Source organism: Salmo trutta, chromosome 5, assembly GCF_901001165.1.
Source record: "Salmo trutta chromosome 5, fSalTru1.1, whole genome shotgun sequence".
Taxonomy (NCBI): domain Eukaryota; kingdom Metazoa; phylum Chordata; class Actinopteri; order Salmoniformes; family Salmonidae; genus Salmo; species Salmo trutta.
The window spans coordinates 45,577,122-45,603,833 of NC_042961.1; the positions used below are offsets into that span (position 1 = coordinate 45,577,122).

General features: G+C 40.7%; 1 protein-coding gene across 35 annotated transcripts in view; it reads right to left on the reverse strand.

The window, feature by feature from the left end:
- Positions 1 to 26,712, reverse strand: part of LOC115194257 (receptor-type tyrosine-protein phosphatase delta) — a 393,126-nt gene that overhangs the window by 362,870 nt on the left and 3,544 nt on the right. For all 35 annotated transcript variants that reach the window (XM_029753824.1, XM_029753815.1, XM_029753802.1 and 32 more), the window contains exon 2: positions 21,331 to 21,442. The gene's annotated coding sequence lies outside the window, so the exon portion shown is untranslated. The remainder of the gene's footprint in view (positions 1 to 21,330; positions 21,443 to 26,712) is intronic.

Genomic DNA, 26,712 nt, shown 5'->3' on the forward strand with positions numbered 1-26,712 from the left:
TTTTGGCCCATTCCTCCTGTCAGAGCTGGTGTAACTGAGTCAGGTTTGTAGGCCTCCTTGCTCGCACACGCTTTTTCAGTTCTGCCCACAAATTTTCTATAGGATTGAGGTCAGGGCTTTGTGATGGGCACTCCAATACCTTGACTTTGTTGTCCTTAAGCCATTTTGCCACAACTTTGGAAGTATGCTTGGGGTCATTGTTCATTTGGAAGACCCATTTGCGACCAAGCTTTAACCTCCTGAGTGATGTCTTGAGATGTTGCTTCAATATATCCACATAATTGTCCTTCTCAAGATGCCATCTATTTTGTGAAGTGCACCAGTCCCTCCTGCAGCAAAGCACCCCCAAAACATGATGCTGCCACCCCCATGCTTCACGGTTGGGATGGGTGTTCTACGGCTTGCAAGCCTCCCCCTTTTTCCTCCAAACATAACGATGGTCATTATGGCCAAATAGCTCTATTTTTTGTTTCATCAGACCAGAGGACATTTCTACAAAAAGTATGATCTTTGTACTCATTTGTACTCAGTTGCAAACCGTAGTCTGTTTTTTTATGGCGGTTTTGGAGCAGTGGCTTCTTCCTTGCTGAGTGGCCTTTCAGGTTATGTCAATATAGGATTTCTTTTACTGTGGATAGAGATACTTTTGTACCTATTTCCTCGAGCATCTTCACAAGGTCCTTTGCTGTTGTTCTGGGATTGATTTGTACTTTTCGCACCAAAGTACATTCATCTCTAGGAGACAGAGCACGTCTCCTTCCTGAGCGGTATGATGGCTGTGTGGTCCCATTGTGTTTATACTTGCGTACTATTGTTTGTACAGAAGAACGTGGTATCTTCAGGCGTTCGGAAATTGCTCCCAAGGATGAACCAGACTTGTGGAGGTATAAAAAAAATTCTGAGGTCTTGGCTGATTTCTTTTGATTTTCCCATGATGTCAAGCAAAGGTTTGAAGGTAGGCCTTGAAATACATCCACAGGTAACTCCAATTGACTCAAATGATGTCAATTAGCCTATCAGAAGCTTCTAAAGCCATGACATAATTTTCTGGAATTTCCCAAGCTGTTTAAAGGCACAGTCAACTTAGTGTATGTAAACTTCTGACCCACTGGAATTGTGATGCAGTGATACAGTGAAGTGAAATAATTTGTCTGTAAAATTTTGGGGGAAAAATGACTTGTGTCATGCACAAAGTAGATGTCTTAACCGACTTGCCAAAACCATAGTTTGTTAACAAGAAATTTGTGGAGCGGTTGAAAAACGAGATTTAATGACTCCAACCTAAGTGTATGTTAACTTCCAACTTCAATTGTAAGTATTCACACCCCTGAGTCAATACTTTGTAAAATAAGCCCATACCCCAATTAATTGAAGCTGTTCTGAGGGCAAAAGAGGGTACAACTCAATATTAGGAAGGTGTTCCTCATGTTTTGTGCACTCAGTGTATAAACATGTGTGTTTCTTTCTAAATCCTGTCCAAACAATTGAATTGGCCACAATTGGACTCCAATCAAGTTGAAGTGACATCTCAAGGATGATGATGATCAAAGGAAATTGGATGCACCTGAGCTCAATTTGGAGTGGCATAGCAAAGGGGTGTGAATACTTATGTAAATTACATATTTTTATATTTCATTTTCAATACATTTGCAAAAAAATCTAAAAACATCTTTTCAATTTGTCATAATGGGGTATTGTGTGTAGATGGCACAGAATTTTTTTTTTAAATCAATTGTGAATTCAGGCTGTAACAACAAAATGTGGAATAAGTCAAGGCGTATGAATACTTTCTGAAGGCACTGTATTACAGGTTATGGACAGGTGCAGTCAGGTGGTAGGAAGGGTGGAATGCATGACAGTCCATCCTGGATATGACAGAGTTTGACTCAACCCATGGGTCCAGCATGAAGAGTCCAATAACTACAGGCAGATGTGAGAGGCAGGAGGATGGCACTCCTCTCATAATACTCTGTAGCCTACAGAGTAATTCATACACGAAGAGTGTAATAGCTAAATGTATGTAGATATTCTAAACAAAGTGTTTTGATACATTTCAAGTGTAACAGTTCCATGTAGAATTAACCATACTTCACATAATACTGTAGAAGCAGTGTTCTGCTAATATAACAATGTGCAAATATTATACCTTCCTGTATGGTGTCCCGTAAGACAGGAATGATCTGATATGTTTGAAGAATACGCAGGATCCCACACCGCATTCGAGTCAATAATGAAAAATAAATGATAAAAGGTAATAAATGTGTCTTGTTTAATTTTAATGCTGAGAGGAAGGTATTCAGACATCGGTATCAACCTGTCTTTTAGTCAGAGAACTCCATTTCAAAAGCATCTCTTCTGCCCATCTGTAGAAAACCAAGGAAGAGTTGATGAGTAACACATCTATTGAAAGGGTGATATTAGTAAACACTTATGATGTACTGTCTTATTAGTAATGACCGTTTGACCCTTCTGAGGTGTTTGGCAAAGCCTGATGGTCATGGCAACGTATATCAGCTCTATTTACAGATACCGGCCATGAAGGAGCCCGACTTTGGCTCCTATATCCAACCCAGCTCATATATCAGAGGGAGAAAGACTCACCATACATTTTTATATTTTATTTTTGACCTTTATTTAACTAGGCAAGTCAGTTAAGAACAAATTCTTATTTTCAATGATGGCCTAGGAACAGTGGGTTAACTGCCTTATTCAGGGGCAGAACGACAGATTTTTACCTTGTCAGCTCGGGGATTCAATCTTGCAACCTTTCGGTTACTAGTCCAACACTGTAATCACTAGGCTACCTGCCGCCCCACATGGAATCCAACAGTAAATACAGGGTTGAACATAGCCAATCAGAGATCCAGATTCACAGCTAATTCACAAGAGAGGGCCTTCCGAGTGGGCAGCGGTCTAAGGCACTGCATTGCAGTGCTAGAGGCGTCACTACAGATATGGGTTTGATCCCAGACTGTGTCGCACCCGATTGCGACCGGGAGACCCATGAGGCGGTGCACAATTGGCCCAGCGTCATCCGGGTTAGGGGAGGGTTTGGCCGGCCGGGATGTTCTTGTCCCATCGCGCTCTAGCGACTCCAGTGGCGAGCCGGCGCATGCACTCTGATACGGTCGCCAGACGGACAGTGTTTCCTCTGTGTGCCTTGCTTCCCGTTTAAGCTACCAGTGTGTCAAGAAGCATTGCGGGTTGGCAGGGACGTGTTTCGGGGGACGCATGGCTCTCGACCTTCACCTCTCCCGAGTCCGAAGAGGAGTTGCAGTGATGGGACAAGACTGTAACTACCAATTTGATATCACGAAAAAGGGAAGAAAAAAACTATTTAAAAAATATTTAAAAATATATACAAATAAATATTTCACAAGGGAGACATGCCGATATGGCTCTGATTGGTTGGCATTACTCAATTGGGCCCAGAAGTAGTCCACTGGCACAGCGGAAGGTGGCACTTCCTTACAACATACTGTACAAGACACACAGATACACACAGCACTGATTATATTATCAATCGTGGTTAGGTGAATTCCAGGACAGAAAGTATTTTGACTATTGACCAAATCAAATGTGACCAACCGGATTCAAGTTTCCTCGATTATTCTGAAGCGAGACTGGTGTCTGGCCACTGCCCCAGCCTTCTGTAACAGCTCCTGATATGGCTGAGGCATTCCCACGACGCTGGTGAACAACAAATCCACCAGGTTTTGTACGTAGCCTGTGAAAATCATCACTCAATAAACAGAGAGGAAAAAGTGAGGAAAAGAACTTTCTCTAGTTTCAAAGTAATGTATATGCTAATAGAGGGATCGTAACTACATAATATATTCAGGTCGGTGACGCTGACACTGTTACTATGCAACCAGTTGTGTACGCTGCTGAATGTTTACTGATACATTTTGTTATTTGCTACTAGAGTCAACACTATATTTGTATTAGACAAGTACCATCCTTCATTTATTTTTGCCCTCGAAAATAGACAATTAACTTTTATGATAACAGGCATGTTGTTTTGGGTTAGCAGACTAAGCCCCCGAATGCTAGCTAGCTAGCTAGCTACCTAACTTGTAAATCTGGGTTAGCTATCATGTCTTTGTCTGAGTTTAAACGAGTTCGTTAGATAGATAATGTAAGCTAGCCAGTTTGAGTTGAAATATTATTGAAAGCAAGCTGGCTACATCCTATGTTTAGGTAGCAAGCTAGCATCCAAGTGCCTGCCCTGTATTGACCCTAAATGCCAATGGGCTACAGTTAACGGTGACTAACCCCATTCCGTACAAATTTGCAGGCTGCAATGAAAACTAATGGGACTGTAGCGACTGTGTTGACATCAAAATCTGGGGTGTGAACTACGTTTCTATTCAAGGGTTGATTGACATGGTAATGTCTCAATAATATTGGAGTAAACTGACCCCTCCGACGCTGTACGTTAACTTCTATGGGCTACCTGCGGGACACAGCTATTTTACACCATTTTAAAGATACACTTCTCCTTGATGTAACCTCATTGTCCGATTTCAAAAAGGCTTTACAGCGAAAACAAAACATTACATTATGTTAGGAGAGTACATAGACAAAAATAACCACACAGCCATTTTCCAAGCAAGGACATGTGTCAATAAAACCCAAAACACAGCTAAATGAAGCACTAACCTTTGACGATCTTCATCAGATGACACTCCTAGGACATTATGTTACACAATACATGTATGTTTTGTTCGATAACGTTTATATTTATATCCAAAAACAGCATTTTACATTGGCACGTGATGTTCAGAAAATGTATTCCCACTAAAACCTCCGGTGAATGTGCACATCAATTTACAAAAATACTCATCATAAACGTTGACAAAATATATAACTATTATTTAAAGAATTATAGATAGACTACTCCTGGATGCAACCGCTTTGTCAGATTTTAAAATAGCTTTACGGAGAAAGCACATTTTTCAATATTCTGAGTACATAGCTCAGCCATCACAGAGTGCTATACAGACACCCGCCAAGTTCGGGGCAACTTAAACTCAGAATTAGTATTAGAAATATTCTCTTACCTTTGCTGATCTTCGTCAGAATGCACTCCCAGAACTGCTACTTCCACAAGAAATGTTGTTTTTGTTCGAAATAATACATATTTACGTCCAAATACCTCCGTTTTGTTCGTGCGTTCAGAGCACTATCCAAAGGCATAACGCGTGAGCGCGGTACCAGAGACGAAATGTCAAAATGTTCCATTACCGGTCGTAGAAACATGTCAAACGCTGTTTAAAATCAATCTTTATGGTATTTTTAACGTAAAATTGTGATAATATTCCAACCGGACAATAGCGTATTCATTCAAGGAGAAATGGAAGGAACGGCGCGCTCGCGTGACCGCGCATATCCAATCCCTTTGTCCACAGGCAGTCCACTCAGTAACTGAGCTCCTATTATCTGCCCAGTAACAGGAGAAGGCTGAAACAACTTTCTGAAGGCATTTGACAGCCAATGGAAGCCTTAGGAAGTGCAACGTAACAGCACAGATACTGTAGTTTCGAAAGGGACTAGAAAGAAGAACTACAATTCTCAGATCCTCCACTTCCTGGTTGACTTTTTCTCAGGTTTTTGCCTGCCATATGAGTTCTGTTATACTCACAGACACCATTCAAACAGTTTTAGAAACTTCAGAGTGTTTTCTAATAATATGCATATTCTAGTTTCTGGGCCAGAGTAGTAACCTGTTTAAATTGGGTACGTTTTTCCTCCGGCCGTGAAAAGACTGCCCCCTAGCCCAGACAGGTTAAATTGTGACGTGTCATGACGTAACGTACAGCACGCATGTACCAACTAATTCTGTGTCTTACAGCCTCTCTTCACCAGGTGTAGCGCTTCTCTCACCGTTTAAAAACAAGAAAGGGACAGGGACAGGTTAAGGGGGATACCTAGTCATTTTCTGCGTCATCACTGCAAGCCCTCATGACTCTTAAAAGCCGCTGTTCACTTCTGAAGATAATTTTAGCGCCGCCCTAAAAACCCGATTCAAATTCGAAACAAACCTTCAAATAGGTATGTAATGACACATTATATAAACTCGTTATAGTGTTTTATTTACATTTTAGAGGTGATAAGGTGATAAGTTGGACAGATCGGGTGAAAAAAGTTGTTTCCCCACATGACATATCGCTCCCTTACACTATCACACAATAAGTTTCACTACCCCACCTGCCATTTTTAAAAAGAAAAGGACGGAGCTCATTGCCTACTTGAATCATGCAGAGATGGGCTTCATGAAGGTCTTGTCATTGATTTTGTTGGAAAGGGGAGAAACTGTGCTTTACAATGGTATTGATATTACATTTGATCTGGAAGTATTACGTTTTTTTGCCGCTAAAATAAGGTCAATTGTACGGACCAGCGCGATGTACAAAAGTGAGTTAGTTAACGCTAGCTCTTGTTAGCAAGGTAATTAGCTAACGTGATCTATGCGCATCTTGCTCTGACATGCAACATCACATTACACGTTAGCTACAGCATCATTCCCCTTTCATCTGTGTTATCATTTCTAGCCTGGCTTGCTAGCAAATAATGTTGTATAACTATTTTGTATAACAAAAAGTAGCTACCATCTAGCTGGGTACCAGCTATCTGCTTAGATAACGTACTCACCCACACCAGTGGTATGATGGTTGACATGCAGCAGAAGTGACCCTGTCGGTTGTCCATTGCTGGCCATCTGGTAATTTTGTTGAAATGCACTGGAAGTTTGCACCAACTTTATGGAAGCCAATTTTCACTCCTATTTGCCGAGCGAAATGTGCTTGAGTTGCACTCATACGCAGACTTGACAAAACATTTTCACATGGCAGCTGGGGGCAGACCACAACGTGTTGTCTCTAGGCATTATTGGAAAAAGTGGGCATGTAAGGAATCCATATCCAACCCTTCAGTAAATTGTGACAAACTCACAAGACTGATTTTCTGACCAAAATGATCCTATTTACACTTTGTAGTCAATTTTGACACTAGAATGAATGTTTCTGACTCTTATCGGTGACACTTAGGTTGTTTAAAACCAGAGTAGTTGGTTCTAAGGAGCAGTTAAACTTTAAGAAGTTGTGATGACGGTGGGTATAATTGTATGGGAAGGAAGGACCTCCACGAAAACTGTGGAAACCACGCGAACATGAGTTGCCATGGCAAGACCACTGATGTGAAATTTGTGAGTGCAGTTATTATTTTAATTTGCCCAGGATTTAAATGAACATTGGATTAATCATATCTAGTATGTGAATGTTTCGTCATAGCTGAGAAGCCAACCTGAACATCCTCAGATGTCTCTATTTGCATAAACCACTGCTTTCATTTAGATTAAAGACATTTTACAAGTAAACAGAGGACGGAAAAAAGTGGTTATGCAAGTAAAAGTGGGTGGTGGAGTCTGCCCTCAAATCCTGCCTGAAACAATAGTGTGGGTTGCTGAGTTCCCCTTATCTACAGTATGTTCCCCTGATATATCCTGTCCATACTAATGAACACACAAATTAAAATGTAGAACAGGGGAATATATGAGGAAGGCCATTTTGATGTGGCCAGGAATACATCATTAGGACCCGATTTGGCCTTGTAATTATAACATTATCACAAAGATAACGTTCATTGAAAATATATTACGCTTTGATGGATTCTATGCCACAATATGACACAGATGTTGGGTTTGCTGAGGGAGTAAAAAAATTAAATAAAAAAAGACCTAAAAACGAATAGCAGAAAAAGTGACAAGAAAGCTATCGGCACAGTTTCCTGTCCAAGATACAACCATATTTCATTACACGGCATTGAGGCTGAGGAGGCAATCAAGCATATTTAGCCTTCCTCGTCTCGGCCGGAAGCAATTATTACTCCCCAGTTTTTTACTGTGCTCCGCCATGGGGAAAATGAATCGCAGTACTTATCAGCTCAATGCATACACAAGTGACTTGAGGGAAGGGGGCTGGACAGGACCCGAGCCATAGGTTACCTTTGAATCCATTAGCATTGTAACATCAGCACATTTAGGGGCGTGCGGCGAGATAACCATAAAAACGTCACCCAAAAAAAGCATTGTTATTTGCATTAATATTGGACAGGGCCAAACAGAGAGAAACATCAAGCAGTGAAGGTGAGGGTTTATGACCTGTAGCAGTGTGTTGCTGTCTGCATCTCTGAAATATCTGGCACTACACTTGTCAGGCTTTGTGGCTGATTATATGGTTGGCGATCAATGGCACTGCATCATCCCTCAGCCCTAAACGCAAAGTATGGCATATAGGCCTACTCTAATCTGAATATAAATTTGTGGATCTCTTCATAAGATCTGTGCTCTACGAGATACAGTGATGCACAACTGTTGTTGTTGATAATATCACTATATTAATTTAGCCATAAAGCATTATCGCAGTCTATCCTATAAATGTATTATCAAATCAACAAATTTAGAATGTCATTTATATTTTTATTTGTTTTTGTTATGTACAATTTAAGTGAGTAAAGTGGGATATTAGCATACCTAATTTTGAAAATCAGTGAAAACAGATGTGAATTTGAGTAGTATAAGTTGAGAGCAGAGTGGACAAGACCTAAATGACTCAGCTAATTTGTGCATGGGTCATTGCTATTCAACAGCATTAAAGTGGGCAGGTGGATTACTTAAACTCTGTCAGTGACGTATCAAAGTCTATCTAAGACATCCCTCAGCTTCATCCCTCCTTCATAACCTGGAGTAATGAGACCCCTGTGGGGTTTGAGAAGGGCCCGAAAGGTAGGAAACCCGAAGTAGTTCAGGGAATCTCATAGGCCTCTATTAATATAGTGAAATGAAACCCTTCTCAAAGGTTTCTGAGGGGACCTTCAGTGGACAGGTGGAGAAAAAGGTGAGGTCCTGGTTTAATCTCGGAAGGCCGTCAGTAATTAAGTGTTTCTCTGTAGTTGTGCTATGTTTAGAAGTGACTTTATGCTTCCTAAATGTCTATGCATGGTTGATGTGCGATTGCTTGGAATGTAGAACAATACACTACAAAATACAGTTGAACTATCTCTCCAACAAAACATAACATGATAATGGAAAGTAAACACCAACATATTAGATCTGAATACTCCATTGACTTTGTGGAGCTAATGGTCCTCGTTTACTTCAGAGGCACCAGGGCCAGCCGCAGCATTAGTCTCCATCTGGGGTAACGTGTGCTCTTTCTCAATTTCCAGTTCTCTTTAGTTTCTGGGCATCCTCCCCAAACCCATAACTCAAATCTCCCCCACTCCCCAGTGATTGGGCTGTCATAATCATCAGCATTAAGGCCTCAATGAGCTTGATTTACAAGTGTGGACATGGCAACAGCACGGCGCCAGGGGTGCCTGTCTCCTATCACCCAACCCACTTGTCCATACTCAACCGCTATGAGGACTACTGGTGGTGAAGATGAGATTCCAAACAGCATTATTAGGACAAATAAGGTAAGTGTGATCACAGTAGGTCTACCTTGTGAAGCCTTGACTTTCTTGACATAGTAGTGTGGGATCCTCTTCCTGATGAATAATTCGTGAACTTTATGATATATAAACCATCATATACCTAGGTCATCCATTTACAACAGTATCTGAGAAAATGGGCATTATTATGTACAGTAAATTGTTTTCCTAAACTCACAGAAAATAGTTGTAAAGCGGCTACTAAGAAAGCCATAGTCATTTTTTCCGTTTTACCAAGGCTATAGATGCATTTCCAATGCAACATTCAAAAGGACTTTGACCATGGTTGATAAGCCTCTGGGCAAACCCATAACACCTTCCTCACCCCCCTCATCCATACAATATTCTATACAACATATCATATTAGCCTGCATTTACCCACAGTTCTGGGCCTCTTAAATGATAGGCCACATAAATCTGTTTTAGAAACACACACAACAATATTTATATGTGGATTCCAAACCCCCTGTAGATAGCTCCCCTCGCTTATCACTGTTTGAAAAAAGCCAGCATTTTAAAAGCACTCGGCGTCTACGGAGGAAGAGTGGGGGTTATGCGGTTTTGTTTCGATTATTTTTCCAGAAAGATGGAGTTCTTAGCGGGGCCTCATCCTTGGCTGAAAAATGTAATTACTTCTCCTTCATATGAAAAATAACATTCCAATGTGAGAAAATAAAATGACATTCCTTTCATCTACTCTGCTTTCACCAGGGATAGTTTAAGTCCATACCAACATGTAGATTGGACTTCTGTTGAATTATGTGTTGCAGGCAAGTCTGGCAATACAAACAATCCATGAAAGTACATGGAAAATGAGATAATGGCATTCATGGATGATTGACAGCTTCATCGAATCAATCGATCAAGGAATGAAGGCAACATTGTTTAGTGAGGAATGAATGAATGGAATGTTCCAAATCAGAATCAGAGGAATGCAACAGTCATGAGGCTTCCTCTCCATGTCTTCTTTCCTAAGGGAGCCTATATGAGGCATTCAACGTATTGCTTTCAGCTATGTTTTTAGATCAGTGCAGGCGAAGGAGAGATGGATGTTGGAGAAGATAGAGAAAATCGGCCTTTACAGTCAAGAGAACTGACACGTCGAATGATGGCTTGGATGTCTTCAATAGAGACTGCATATTCACCCTCAAGACACAGACAATCCCTCACTTACGTAAACAGAATACACACACAAACACACATCACACTTGAACACACGGATGCACATGTGCACAAGCATGCATGCATTTTCATGAACCACGCGTGACTCTTCCGGGCACTCGTCACGTGGAAGGTGTCTGTGATAAGCTCAGGTATACGGTTTCTCATTCTGTTGAAGCGGAGACACCATGATTGAAGAATAAATGCAGAAATTTGAAATCAAGCAACCAATTGGGTCAGTCAGTATTTGTACAGCTTTATTTCAAGTAGTGCATCCTCAAAACAGTAACATCAATGACATTAAAACTATGAAACAAAAGGCAAATTAATCAAATCCTCTTTTATCTAATCATCTACCTTCTACACGACTCGCTGGTTCTATTTTGGGGCAAAGAAATACGAGGCGTTATTTCCGAATGAGAAGAATATTGTCTTTCCATTGCATCAGATGAACAAGCCGGGATATGGGCTGAAATTATGCATGCTTTTGATGGACCTCCGGAAGCTGGTGAGGGGAGGATGGCTCATAATAATGACTGGAATAAAGTGAATGGAATGGTATCACCACAAGGAAAACGTGTTTGTGATGTGTCGATACCATTCCATTAATGCCATTCCAGCCATTGCTATGAGCCCGTCCTCCCCAATTAAGGCGCCACCAGCCGTCTGTGTGACAGACAGAATGAGGAATGGAGGTGGGGAGGCTTTTTATAGACAACACGGGTGATGGTGGCGATGTGAAAGGAGGAGAGGAAGTGGGGGATTCAAGACGTGCCATTCCAGAGACTCTCCTGCTCTCCTAACACGATACAATGCCAACGGCATGGGCCGCTGAACAGACAGATGGTGAAGGTGACGCCATCGAACTTGAGACGAGAGGAGCGACAGAGAGAGGAGGTGGAGGAGGAGGTGGTGGAAAGAATAAAACAACAAAAACTAAGGGAGGGAGGGAGGTTGGGGTGGGTGGGTTTGGGGGGACTTTCTTTGAGAGAACATTCATCTTGTATGAGCTTCGTTGCATGTACAAATAGGCTTTGTACTTCATTACTGCATGAAATAAGTTGATTCTCACTGTCACTTTTCATTCTCGGACAAGGTGGGATGAAGATGTTGTCTAAGGTAAGAGACTTGGTACTGTCTTGCAGCGGAGGGGTAGGAAAGGAATATTTTAAAAGTGCTAAAGGGGGAGTGGGGTCTTTCAGTGGCAGAGAGATGTTACATTGCTTGGCTGCCATCTACTGGATATGTATTGAACTATATATAATTTGCATTGTTTCACTTCATGCAACATAGAATAATGCTTATCCTAATTGTCTTCTTCAAATGTGTATTCATAATATGATTTATAGGCCTGAGTTTGCTTGAAATAAATAAAATGGGTCTGTAAAACCAAATCTCATTTGTCCAAGATTAAATAACCAGACAATTCCCTAAACAATTACATTGAATTATTTTTAAATCTTATTTTATTTCTCCGTTTGTCATTAATCTCTTCAAAATATGAAAGCTCACTTTGACAGTGACATTGTAAGCAAATCAAATACATTAGGTAAACAACTGACAAAGAGATTAAATCCCCCCCCAAAAAATTTGTGGTGCAGGCAAACTAATAATTTATGAATTATTAATATGTTTGTTAATTATGTTTATAGAAAATATATTCATGCTTTTCAATCTATAGTACATAGATTCTGCAACTGGGTCTAAGATTCTCAGTCCATGAAGCAATGATATAAATTGTACAGTATGTTTCGCCATATATATATATATATATATATATATATATATATATATACACACAGTTTCAATAACTCTGTACCTTGAAAGGTTACAATCTGAATCCCCTCCGTAACTGGTGGCATCACTAGTTTGATCCTAGATGGTTATCCAATGAGAAACAGCACCATCATGTGGATGTATTGTAATTTACTGATGTAAAACTGTACAGCCCTTACTTACCAATGTAGTAAAAGTACCACCTTAGGTTATCTTCAAAGATAGCACAGCACATGCTGAAATGGAATGAATATGTAGTGGTGACCCATATTCACCTTTCCAACCTTTTTTTTGTGCATTTTGGAGAAAACATGACATTTCTAAGAGGGTCATTGTTTTGTAATGACCTGAATGTTCATTAATTGCCTCATTGATAGTTGAGCAATTAGTTGTTAATCTGCCAACATCCATATTGATCTTGTTCCCACTATTAATCACACTATGCTGTGCCAATAATAGGTGTAGCATAGGAAATCCATCTAGGAGCAATGCACAGTGCCTTCAAAAAGTATTCATACTTGTTGACTTATTCCACATTTTGTTGTGTTATTTTTTTCTCTCATCCATCTACACACAATACTCCATAATGACAAAGTGAAAACATGTTTTTAGAAATGTTTGCTAATTTATTGAAAATGAAATACAGAAATATTTCATTAACATCCCTGAGTCAATATTTTGCAGAATCATCTTTGGCAGAGGTTAAAGCTGTGAGTCTTACTGGGTAAGTCTCTAAGAGCTTTCCACACCTGGATTGTACAACATCTTTCCATAATTTTTTTCAAAATTCTTTCAAACTGGTTGTTGACAACCATTTTCAGGTCTTGCCATAGATTTTCAAGCAGAATTAAGTCAGAACTGTAACTCGGCTACTCATGAACATTCACTGTCTTCTTGGTAAACAACTCCAATGTAGATTTGGCCTTGTGTTTTAGGTTATTGTCCTGCTGAAAGGTGAATTCATCTCCCAGTGCCTGGTGGAAAGCAAACTGAACCAGGTTTTCCTCTGGGATTTTGCCTGCACTTAGCTCCATTCCGTTTATTTTTCATCCTGGAAAGACTCCCCAGTCCTTAATGATTACAAGCACACCCATAACATGATGCAGCCACCACCATGCTGGAAAATATGGAGAGTGGTACTGAGTAATATGTTGTACTGGATTTGCCCCAAACATAATACTTCGTATTCAGGACAAAAAGTGAATTGCTTTGACGAAATGTTTGCAGTATTTGTGCCTTGTTGCAAACAGGATGCATGTTTTGGAATATTTTTATTCTGTACACGCTTCTAACTACGATGTTGTTGATCCATCCTCAGTTTTCTCCTATCACAGCCATTCAACTATGCAACTGTTTTAAAGTTACCATTGGTCTCATGGTGAAAAGCCTGAGTGGTTTCCTTCCTCTCCGACAACTGAGTTAGGAAGGACGCCTGTATCTTTGTAGTGACTGGGTGTATTGATACACCATCCAAAGTTCAATTAATAACTTCACCATGCTCAAAGGGATATTCAAATTCTGCTTTTTTTTACCCATTTACCTTATTTGCGAGGCATTGAAAAACCTCCCTGGTCTTTGTTGTTGAATCTGTGTTTGAAATTCACTGCTCGACTGAGGGATCTTACAGATAATTGTATGTGTGAGGTACAGAGATGAGGTAGTCATAAAACAATCATATTAAACACTAACTAGTATTATGTGTCTTGTTAAGCAACTTTTTACTCCTGAATTTAGGCTTGCCATAACAAAGTTTTTATTTTTATTTTTATTAATTACATTTATAACATTTCCAAAACATAATTCCACTTTGACATTATGGGGTAATGTATGTAGGCCAGTGACAAACAAATCTCAATTTAATTGCAGGCTATAACACATACTTTCTGAAGATACATGTATGTGCATTTTACATTGTAGTGACCATGTACGTCACCTAACTGAAAAAGTTTGCGAAGACAAATACACTATGAATGTCATTACTTCAGAATCCATTGTAAAATATTTTCACTTATAGTCCACATCTTAAATCCATACGACAGTATCTACACAGTAGCAATCAAAAACACTGCTTTATAAATACTACCGTATGGTTAACTGAGTCTAGCCACTTGCATCAGACACTCTTTTCACATCAAATTCATGCAGAGTACCATAGACTGCCCACGTGGAGCACTAGGTAAGTGAAAGATCAGACATCTGTATTTCAAAAGCCAGAGAGACAGCGAGCCCTCAGCCGCCATGCAGTCTACTCACTAATGAGAAGTCAGACTCCAGTTATGCGTCATGAAAAATGAATCAGTCTTAAACACACAAACCCCCTGAATCGCCCTGAGACAAACTATGGGATTTAATTAAACTCATCAAATAATAACGTTCGGCTGGAATTCCTCCTTCACTCATGTTTTCATGCTTTCAATTGAGCCTTCTAGCTAAACGAGTTTACCTAAAACTGCTCTCATATACTGTATATGTAATGCTCATAAATACTCAGGGTTATACTTAATAGGGGAACATGACTTAATAACAAATGAAAGCATTTTGGAAAGCTGTATTAATTAAGTAGCCCAACTGATTCAAAGAAAAATTGTTCTGGAAAAAATAGAATGAAAATCTATGGGTTTGTTTAAAATAGCTGCGGGCTGTTCCAGAAAGGTGGATCAATGAGATGGCCAGTTAACCATCAAACATTGCTTGAAATCACTTCAACAACAACAACCAATATACAAATGTAGCTTTCTTAATCAACTAGACTTATATGTGGCTGTTTATCAAAGTTAACTGGCTAATTTAATAATCCTGCTTTCTGGAATACCGCATTAGTTGAGAAGTAATCAAGATAACCTACTAAACATAATAAGTATTCTATACCAATCATAATTCATTTCTTCGGTTTGTGTTATTGTAAATGATTCACAAAGTCCTAAAGTCACTGTTTCTTGTCCATTGAACGTTTAGCTAGCAAAGCTCTACAGTCACTGTTCCCTGTCCATTGAAGGTTTAGCTAGCAAAGCTCTACAGTCACCGTTTCCTGTCCATTGAAGGTTTAGCTAGCAAAGCTCTACAGTCACCGTTTCCTGTCCATTGAAGGTTTAGCTAGCAAAGCTTTATAGTCACTGTTTCCTGTCCACTGAAGGTTTAGCTAGCAAAGCTCTACAGTCACCGTTTCCTGTCCATTGAAGGTTTAGCTAGCAAAGCTCTACAGTCACTGTTTCCTGTCCACTGAAGGTTTAGCTAGCAAAGCTTTACAGTCACTGTTTCCTGTCCACTGAAGGTTTAGCTAGCAAAGCTTTACAGTCACTGTTTCCTGTCCACTGAAGGTTTAGCTAGCAAAGCTTTACAGTCACTGTTTCCTGTCCACTGAAGGTTTAGCTAGCAAAGCTTTACAGTCACTGTTTCCTGTCCACTGAAGGTTTAGCTAGCAAAGCTCTACAATCACTGTTCCTGTCTATTGAAGACTTAGCTAGCAAAGTCAGAAACTCACCTTGGAACAAAACACCATCTGACACAAACCGGTGTTGATCCATTGTCCAAACCATATCTGTCTTTTCCAACAGGCAGTTTTTAAAAGACATTATTAACTGCAGGGGATTATGCTATTTGCTAATTCACAGAAGCCGCTGACCTGTCTTTCATTTCAGTGTGCACTGTACCAAATAAAGTCATTTTCAATTTAGATGCTTATTTTGATCTTCTTTGAATACATGAGTAAAATCTGATTGAATAAGACTTAGATGCTTCATTGCTTCACATAATACACAGCTTATGCCAGGAAAATATGAAGATGGGCTGTGGGATGCACATACAATTTCTTGGTGAACAACCAAATCATGGCTTCTTCAGAAGTACTGACTCAAGACAATCCCTAGCATCCAGACTATGGCCAGGAGTTTTACCTTCCAGTGACAACCAGAAACAACTTGTACCTTACACTAACACCTAATAACATGCCAAATGTTACTGCTTACACATTATTCTTGGTGTTCTATTCCTGATAAAAATACACTGACAAAAGTTGACCTTTTCAGTACAAGCTAAATAAAATGTGCACTGTTGCCTACCGTTGCCATCTTCAAACTGAACATTACTTCATAATTTAGGCAAATGAATATTTATTTCAGCCTGCACAGTAATACAAAATAGTTAAGTTGATTATAATGTGATATTCAGTTAAATAGAAAGAAGACACCAAGGCCTGTATTCACAAAGCACGTCAGAGTAGAGTGCTGATCTAGGATCAGGACCTATCTCTTATTCATTATGATTTAAAAGGAAAAACTGATCCTAGATCAGCACTCATACTCTACAACACATTGTGAATATGGCCCCAATTCAGTGATGTTTATTATTTTGGCTTTGAGATACAGAATGAAAACCCACATCAAACAACACTAGGGAAAAATCTTCTGGTTAACATATTTTCCATGTCACTGTGTCCTCCTTCAATAAACAAGGAGAACACACATGGACACACACACACACACATATATATGTGCATATACACACATGCATAAATGAGTGCACACACACACACTGACACACACATACACTTGCAGAGACACAAACACACAGATATGCAAAAACAGACACACACACACACACACACACACACAAATGCCTGACTGCATTTTCAGAAAGCTACTGTCCCTATCTTTTTGTCAAAAGGGAGTCAGAGAAAAATAAAACTATTTTAAGAAGCAGGAATAATGTTAACTCAGTCAGCCATGTCATGTAATGTCATCAATAATGTAGTGCTTCCAAATCCACAGGAGGATAGGACATGGTGTTGGGAAAAAACTAACTCTGCAAGATTTGTTTTTAGGTGATGTCTTTAGACACCCATTTCATAATCATGATTCTACTAAAGTTAAATTTGCTGACAATATTGTTAGTCTTAAAACTAAACTCAACTATAGTGTGTGTGTATGTGTTCATGCCAGCCTATATGCCTGTCTGCCTATCTGCATGTCTGTTTGCTTGTCTGCCTGTCTGTCTGTCTGCCTATATGTCTGTCTGCCTGTCTGTATGTATGCTTGTCTGTCTGTCTGCCTGTCTGTCTGCTTGTCTGCCTGTCTGAATGTCTGCTTGTTTGCCTGTCTGCCTGTCTATCTGCCTGTCTGCCTATATGTCTGTCTGTATGCATGCTTCTCTGTCTGTCTGTCTGTCTGTCTGTCTGTCTGTCTGTCTGTCTGTCTGTCTGTCTGTCTGTCTGTCTGTCTGCCTGCTTGTTTGTCTGCCTGTCTGTCTGCTTGTCTGCCTGTCTGAATGTCTGCTTGTTTGCCTGTCTATCTGTCTGCTTGTCTGCCTGCCTGTCTATCTGCTTGTCTGTCTGCCTGCCTGCCTGTCTGTCTGTCTGTATGCCTGTCTGTCTGCTTGTCTGCCTGTCTGCTCGCCTGCCTATCTATCTGTCAGCTTGTCTGCCTGTCTATATGTCTGCTTGTCTGCCTGCCTCCCTGTCTGTCTGTGTGCTTGTCTGCCTGCCTGCCTGCCTTCCTACTTATCTGCCTGTCTGCCTGCCTGAATGTCTGCTTGTCTGCCTGTCTGCTCTTCTATCTGCCTGCCTGTCTGTCCGTCTGCTTGTCTGCCTGCCTGTCTGTACAGTATGTCTTCTTGTCTGCCTGCCTGCCTGTCTGCCTGTCTGAATGTCTGCTTGTCTGCCTGAATGTCTGCTTTTCTCCCTGTCTGCTTGTCTATCTGTCTGCCTGCCTGCTTGTCTGTCCGTCTGCTTGTCTGCCTGCCTGTCTGTACAGTATGTCTTCTTGTCTGCCTGCCTGTCTGTCTGCTTGTCTGCCTGTCTGCCTGTCTGTCTGTCGGGCTATTACCCCAAGTGTATATCTTTGTGTGTTCATGTTTATATGCTGGCTTTATACCTCCATGTTCCCAAGTCGCTGTTTTGTGCAGAGTGGAACAGTAAAGCTAGGGGGAAGATAGCTCTCAGAAGCTTACATAAAGCCACTGGACTTTGTAATAATTCATGGAGCAAAAAGCTCTCCGCCTGCAATATTTATACCCACCTGAATGTGTTCTGTGACTGTGAGCCCTGTCACTGTATCAGGCCAGCTGAGGGGAAACTTTCACTTTCTTTCAGAGGACAGGTTTCACCTAAAGGGCCTGTGGCACTGAGATAGATATTTCCCATAATGCATCAGTCTGTATAATAATAATAATAACATATGTATTTTATACAGCATTTTTAATTTTATATATACAGCTTTTCATGACAAACAAGAATCTCAAAGTCACTTTGAACACAAAAAAATATTACGGGATCGGCCTTTTCATGGTTGGTGGTCTTCCACAGCTTCTAGTGATGCTAATATTGATGTAGATTTAAAATGGCCCTATTGAGGTCCAGGAGCATCATACACATATTATTTTAGGGGGGGCACGAGGTACATGAGGATGGAGGGGATGGGTAATTTGGAGAATTTAGAATTTTTCAAACACCTGAAATAGCTTTTTCTTTTATGTATATATCCCATGTGATAGTTCCCCATGTGTATAGGATGCTAATCATGGCTAACTTAGTTTGACTCCTGTCCTTTGTTTTTTTTGTTATGCTGTTGCTCTGCAAAGAGACGTTAGGGAGATTCTAAGAAAAGGTAAGATAATATGACTTTCAAACTACTGGATAGGCCAAACATAATGTACACACACATATCTTCACAAACCACTGATGATAGAGTCCATGGCACATACTGTATTTGGGTGGGAACTGTAAACATGACAAGAAAAAAAGAGAGCCATATTTGTTGGTCAGATTGAGAGATTGTGCACCACTAATGCTGACATTTTCAAGCCCTCTATCCTTGCTGATCTTTCCTCTATGACAACCACACATCTTTGCCATCAGATCAGCCTGAGTTCCTATAGCTGCATCCCAAATGGAACCCTATTCCCTACATAGTGGCCTACTTTCAAAAGTAGTACAGTATATAGGGAATAGACTGCCGTTTGGGACATAGACTATGTCATTAATCTGGTTAATGGAAGGCATTAATGGCATGATGGTGTTGATGTGAGCCATGACCAGCCTTTTCAAAGCACTTCATAGCTACCAACTTGAGTGCTACGGTACAGGTTACCCTTGCTTTCTTGGGCACAGGGACTATGGTGGACTATTTGAAACATGTAGGTATTACAGACTCGGTTAGGGAGAGGTTGAAAATGTCAGTGAAGACACTTGCCAGTTGGTCCGCGCATGCTTTGAGTACACGTCCTGGTAATCCATCTGGCCCTGCAGCTTTGTGAATGTTAACTTATTTGAAATTCTTGTTCACATCAGCTATGGAGAGCGTGAATACACAGTCGTCCGGAACAGCTGGTGCTCTCATGCATGCTTCAGTGTTGCTTGTCTCGAAGCGAGCATAAAAGGCATTTAGCTCGTCTGGCAGGCTCGCAATAATGGACAGCTCGCGGCTGGGTTTCCCTTTGTAGTCCATAAGCCCTGCAAGCCCTGCCACATGCGACGAGAGCCAGAGCCGGTGTAGTAGGATTCAATCTTAGTCCTGTTTTGAGGCTTTGCCTGTTTGATGGTTCATCTGAGGGCATAGCGGGATTAGTGTTCCGCTCCTTCAAAGCGGCAGCTCTAGCCTTTAGGTCAGTGCGGATGTTGCCTGTAATTCATGGCATCTGGTTGGGATATGTACGTACGGCCACTGTGGGGACGACGTCGTCGAAGCACTTATTGATGAAGCCGGTGACTGAGGTGGTATACTCCTCAATGCCATTGGATGAATCCCGGGAACATATTCCAGTCTGTGCTAGCAAAACAGTCCCAGTCTGTGCTAGCAAAACAGTCCTGTAGCGTAGCATCCACTTCATTTGACCACTTCCGCATTGAGCGAGTCACTGGTACTTCTTGCTTTAGTTTTTGCTTGTAAGCAGGAATCTGGAGGATAGAATTCTGTGAGGTCTTACGGATTTAAGTTTCCCTGCATTAAAGTCCCTGGCCACTAGGAGTGCTGCTTCTGGATGAGCATTTTCTTGTTTGCTTATGGACTTATACAGCTCATTGAGTGCGGTCTTAGTGCCAGCATCGGTTTGTGGTGGTAAATAGACAGCTACGAATAATATAGATGAGAACTCTCTTGGTAGATAGTGTGGTCTACAGTTTATCATGAGGTATTCTACCTCTGGCGAGCAATACCTCGAGACTTCTTTAATATTAGACATCGCGCACCAGCAGTTATTGACAAATACACACACACCCCAGCCCCTTGTCTTACCAGACGTAGCTGCTCTGTCCTGCTGATGCACAGGAAACCCAGCCAGCTCTATATTATCCGTGTTGTCGTTCAGCCACGACTCGGTGAAACATAAGATGTTACATTTTTTAATGTCCCGTTGGTAGGATAGTCTTAATCGTAGATCGTCCAGCTAATTCTGGATTAGGTGAGATGTTGGCAAGCTTTTAGATAGGCATACTGTATCAAGTATGGGTATGGCAAAATCAAATAAAATGTTATTTGTCACATGCACCAAATACAACAGGTGTAGACCTTACCGTGAAATGCTTACTGACGAGCATTACACCACAGTACTGTATATGCTGAAATGGTACCATTCAAAATAGTTTTTACCCAAAGGACTTCCGTGGAAAATGTGTTAAATCACTGTCTGATATAATAAGTCTATGTATTGTATTGAGAAATAATTTCGGCCTGGTCAGAGCTTGGTGAGCGGTTTTCCAAAATTGTTGAAATAATTTCCTACTTATAGGGCTATAAATACTGTTGAGATACCTTTCGAAACATTTGTCACTGTTGATTTCTTCTCATACTGTCCCAAATGATTTGGTTTATGGTGCTTTCCCACTGAGAAAGTTGCTCTTCATGATGCCCTGCAGAAGGGCAGAAGGTTTTATTGTGCCAGAGATATAGTGAATGTGGGCCCTGAACTCACCCAGAACTGAGGCTCCTCTGTTCCACTCATGCAGATGCCAACATTCTGCCTGATGCCCAAGCTTCGCTCTCACCAACAACACCTGTCTGACCAATACCCCCAATGCCCCCACCTAGGAGAGGAGATGGCGAGAGAAATGGAGAGTGAGAGAGAGAGAGAGAGAGAGACAGAGCATGTAATAAACTGTGCAGTGCATAATTTGATCAGTCACTGATTAAACAACTAAAGTGAAAACCAGTAAACACTGCAGCCCTCCAGGACTAAAATTGTGCAACTCCACTCTAAACAAACTGTAGTTGAATTGACCAGGGATGACACAAAACCTACTTAACATTACAAAGCAAAGGATAGGTCTAAGATGTTGAATTCACATGGATATTAATAAAATATTGATAAAGCATGATTGAGTTATTCACTGCATTTGATTATGACTCTCATGAGACTGAATTAAAACAGATCCAAATTTGAAATGTTTTGGACTGTGACGATGTGCCTGTGAGCTATCACGTAGGACATTTCCCTCCATTTCTCCCCACACCAACGTTGTTTGCTAAAAACATAGTTGATTAGTCTTGCTAACCTAATTAAGCTATGCTATCCCTAGTCCCTTCAAAAAATGGTGGATTGTATCATGTCAAAGAACAAACACGATCGTCTAGCTATCGTATCAGTTTTTAAGAAATGTTTCGTTTCATATTTGTCTTTGATTGGTTTCAAAACCTGTTCTACTCACCTCCACTTTGAACTGGCTCCTAAGTGAGTGCTCGCTGATTAAGGCTGTCATTTTAGCCACAGGTTGCCTCTTGTATTTGGTTTCTCACGTTAAAGGGGGGTTTTCATTGTTTATTTTAACGTTTAAACACTGATGTGTGTCTTTGTTTTCATTAACTTGTAACGTATTGGGCATTCAGGCGTGAATTGTGCAACAGTATTGCATATGAAGGGTTATTTCACAGGTCATTAAGAATTTCGCTTTTTTGAAAGGTGTGAATGGTTTATGCCTGGTTAGGGCAGGTACATAGGATATTGAGGAAATATTACTAATGGCCAGCTGCTTATTATTTTCTCTAATTAAGTGTTTTTGTCAACAACTATCCTCATCTTGCCATGTGTATATTTTGTAAAACACGTCTCGGGATCCAGTCTGCTCCATCACCTGATTTACTGTAAATAAATAAACCTGATCTACTGTAAATAAATAAACCTGATCTACTGTAAATAAATACACCTGATCTAGTGAAATAAAATAAACCTGATCTACTGTAAATAAATACACCTGATCTACTGTAAATAAATACGCCTGATCTACTGTAAATAAATATGCCTGATCTACTGTAAATAAATACACCTGATCTACTGTAAATAAATACGCCCGATCTACTGTAAATACATACACCTGGTCTACTGTAAATAAATACACCTGATCTACTGTAAATAAATATGCCTGATCTACTGTAAATACATACACCTGGTCTATTGTAAATAAATACACCTGATCTACTGTAAATAAATACGCCTGATCTACTGTAAATACATACAACTGGTCTACTGTAAATACAGATCTATGTCCTCTATCTCAACAGGCTGCTTTATTAAGTGTATTTCCAAATCTCTCTTAAAAGTAAGTGATTGGAGTATAGTTTCAGGATTGTATTAACACATCCAAAGCCCAATCGTTTTAATTATTTTTTTATTGCTAGGTATTACTGGCGCTGTTGGAGCTAGAAACACAAGTATTTTGCTTTATCGCCGATAGCCTTTGATTTGAAATCTTGCTTGGCATCACAATGCCTTCTTTCATGTGTTTAATTAAATCCGAGCCCAAATCTGACATGTTTCAGACTGTAATATATGCATATTTTCACATATCTTCACTTTTGTGAGCAGGTAATGGGTGTGTAATATCACAGCATCAGTGTAGGTCAGCATCACAGTAGGGTGTGTCTCAGGGAGAGAGGGGAGCAGAGGGAAGCAGAACCTGCCAGTTTGGGCAGGAGGCCTGTGCTGGCAGGGCTCCCTATCGCTGGGGGGCGGGGGCAAAGAGCGATGGTGCTCGCTGTCATGTCGGTCACATGACCCTTGGGGTAAGAGTCCCCCCGAGCTGCGTAAGAAATAATCTCAGTCGGGCTGGCTGGCAAGCTCCCTCCAAACATTCACACACGTGTGCAAAGATACATGTGCGCGTACATGTGCAAGCACACACACACTCACACAGTCGCTCACATTCCCTCACATTCTCTCACACACACATACACAACCATACACACACACACACCCACATACACACACATGCCCAAGCACACACACATACGTATACTCTCACATGCACACAGGCAGCTTGAGATAATGTATTTACTCACAGTCCTACTGAGGAGAATAAATGTGGGCTTTATGCAATGAAATGATGTTCAAACAGATACCTGACATAACATTGTGTCATTTTATTATGACAACTGACAAGGTGTGAACGATTCAAAATGTCTATTCAAAATTTTAACCTTGTTACAAAACCATAAGTCAGTTATCATAACCTTTTTTTGTAAAGATGCATTTTGCTGTGACTCTCAGCTGTCTGCTAACATGAACTCAAACTATAGTTCACTAGCAGAAGTTGGTAGTCATAAAATGTGTGGATTTGTGCCACTTCAACTTAAGTGATACCAAAATACTCTGAGGAACCAGATAGCTATGTCACAAAGTTAGAAGTCTTAAAAGCTCAAATGGAATGTTCTGGCAGGTAGTTATATTGTAAACGTGTTAATGGCTGTCTTTAAAAGTACTCAGCCACTCCTGCATTAGAGGCCTACTGCACAGTACCAGTACATGACACCGTAGTTTTGCCACTGTCAACTACTTAGCAATGAAGTCCATGGCCCCTTTGTATTTTCCTAACCCATGTCTATACTTTACGGCAGCAGCATTTGTAAATGTCACCTTTCGTTTGGATCCCCTTGCCACCTGTGCCGAGAGAGAGTAGCTTTTAAACCACATCACACTGAAGACACTGAAACACCCATCTGTGGAGTGAAATGTGCTGTAATGTGTCTAACGCCCCATAGCTCTTAGTCCATCTATTTAACACCAGGTGAAGCAGAATATATTATGGACTGCAAGAGAACCGCATAAGAACCGTTAAGAAATACAAGTGCAGCAAGAGTCAGCTAGAAAATAGGATACCTAGTCAGTTGCACAACGGAATGCATTCAACCGAAATGTGTCTCCCGCATTTAACCCAACCCCTCTGAATCAGAGAGGTGAGGGGGTTCCCTTAATCGACATCATTGGCTCCCGTAGAGTAGTTGTTGATGGGGGTTAACTGCCTTGCTCAAGGGCACACCGGCAGATATTTCCCCCCAAGCCTGCTCAGGGATTTGAACCAGCGGCCTTTTTGTTACTGGCCAAACGCTCCTAACCGCTAGGCAACCTGCTATCTCCCCTGAGTGAAAAAGCAAGGTGTTATGGAAAAAATAAAAAAGATCCGGCTATAAATTTCACGCTTCGAAAACTTCCCAGCAGCATTTGATGAGTTCATTGGAGATTCTATAGACACGGAGAGAACCTTTGCACTGGTGTATGGCATTCTCCCCTGACTGGGGAACGGGGACCGGGAGACAAACAGGCGCACCAATTACAACTGTACCCACAATCCTCTCTGGGGAGCATAGTACTGCCTATTGATCTTAGACATCCCCGTCGTGGTCATGTGTTCATGTTGACTTGAGTCATTTTATTAGAAAGGCAACATTCAACTTCTTGGAAAAAGAAGTTACCAGGCTGTTAGAGAATTAGTTACTACAAATGCCATATTATAAGGGCTCAGCCACACCAATAGCGTTTGCTGGCCGATGGGCGAGAGTACTTAGCACCTCTGAACAAAGTGCTAAGTGATTCGCGAACCGAGTGTGTGCCAAAGTTCCTGAGCATGTCTTTAAGTAAGTCATTCCCTACATTATCATAAATTAGTCAACCATGCTCCTTTTCACATCTCGACAGTACCTCCAGTATGTTGTTGTTTTCCCTTTAACACTACTACCCCAATTAAATATAATTATTGAATAATTATCCCACTCTGGAGCTTTTCCAACACACCTTCAGTCACTGTATGTGCAAATACACGCCAACACAAGGTACCTTTACTTTGTTAAAGAGCTGTATTTCTTTTGAGTACTTGCCTCTGAAGAGAAAATAAACTCCCAAAACAAGGATAGCCTATCCATGTAACCTCCAAGCAATTCCAGAAATGTGGGCATTATTTACAACACGTTAATAAGATATGATATAAAAAAAAATGCATGTCATCAAATACAATATATTGTGTACTTTTGGCAAATGGCCATGGATAGGATTGTGTTTTGATGAAAGCATATTGTTCATGGGATGTTGGAAATTGGATCATGGTGTGTTTTGAATGGCCTATTTACACAGAAGTACTTGAGTAGTAGAGTTATTTGCGCCCCGATGAGCTATAGTGAATACAAAGTATCAGTGTATTCAAAAACACGGGCTGTGGTAATACATAATATACTGCTCAAAAAAGTGTTAATGAAGTTGTTAACCATGCCGGAAAAAATGTATGAGAAAGCTTACAGTACAGTATGTGCTTACTTATAACATGGCATTTGCTTTATGACCCTCCGACATAGGTATGCTCCTGGTGTCTGTTCTTGCAGCGACATGGTCATTTGGGCTCGTCTCTTCCGTGTTTTTTTTGTTGTTTAAAGTGTTTTAAAGTTGCGATCTACCTCAACCAACCAACTTTTTAGAGGTATTAAATCGGATAAATAATAATGAGGCAAGTAGCAGTACATTGGCTGTAAATCTTTATCCTTTTTTTTGTGAAACGCACCAAACAAGCTGTCGATCTAACCCTCAATGTATACAGTGAGCCACAACCGCGGATATCTTATGCAAGAGATGTCCTGTTTAATCTCTGACCCTTTGCCACAAGTCTACACCGCAATGGAATACCACAACTAATACAATCACCATGTTCTCAAGTAAAGGCATCTAAACCAAGGAAGCGTGGCAGTAGAGGACGAATCCGGAATAGGATTAAAAAACAGAACACCTCTTCCATCTATTGTGCATGGCAATGTACAAAGCATAAGGAATAAGACTGATGAGCTATGGGCTTGTACCCAATATCTCTCAGAGTACCGACAATCCTGCTTGATCTGTCTATCTGAGACCTGGCTTACGGAACAGGATCCCGACTCTGTTGTGGAGCTGCACGGCTACACAGTTGTTAGAATGGACCGAAACATCAACTCTGGAAAGAGAAAAGGTGGTGGAGTTTGCGCTTTCATCAACGAGAAATATTGCAAACCTGCCCATATTACAACTAAGCACCAGGTCTGTACTAAAGACATTGAACTTCTTGCT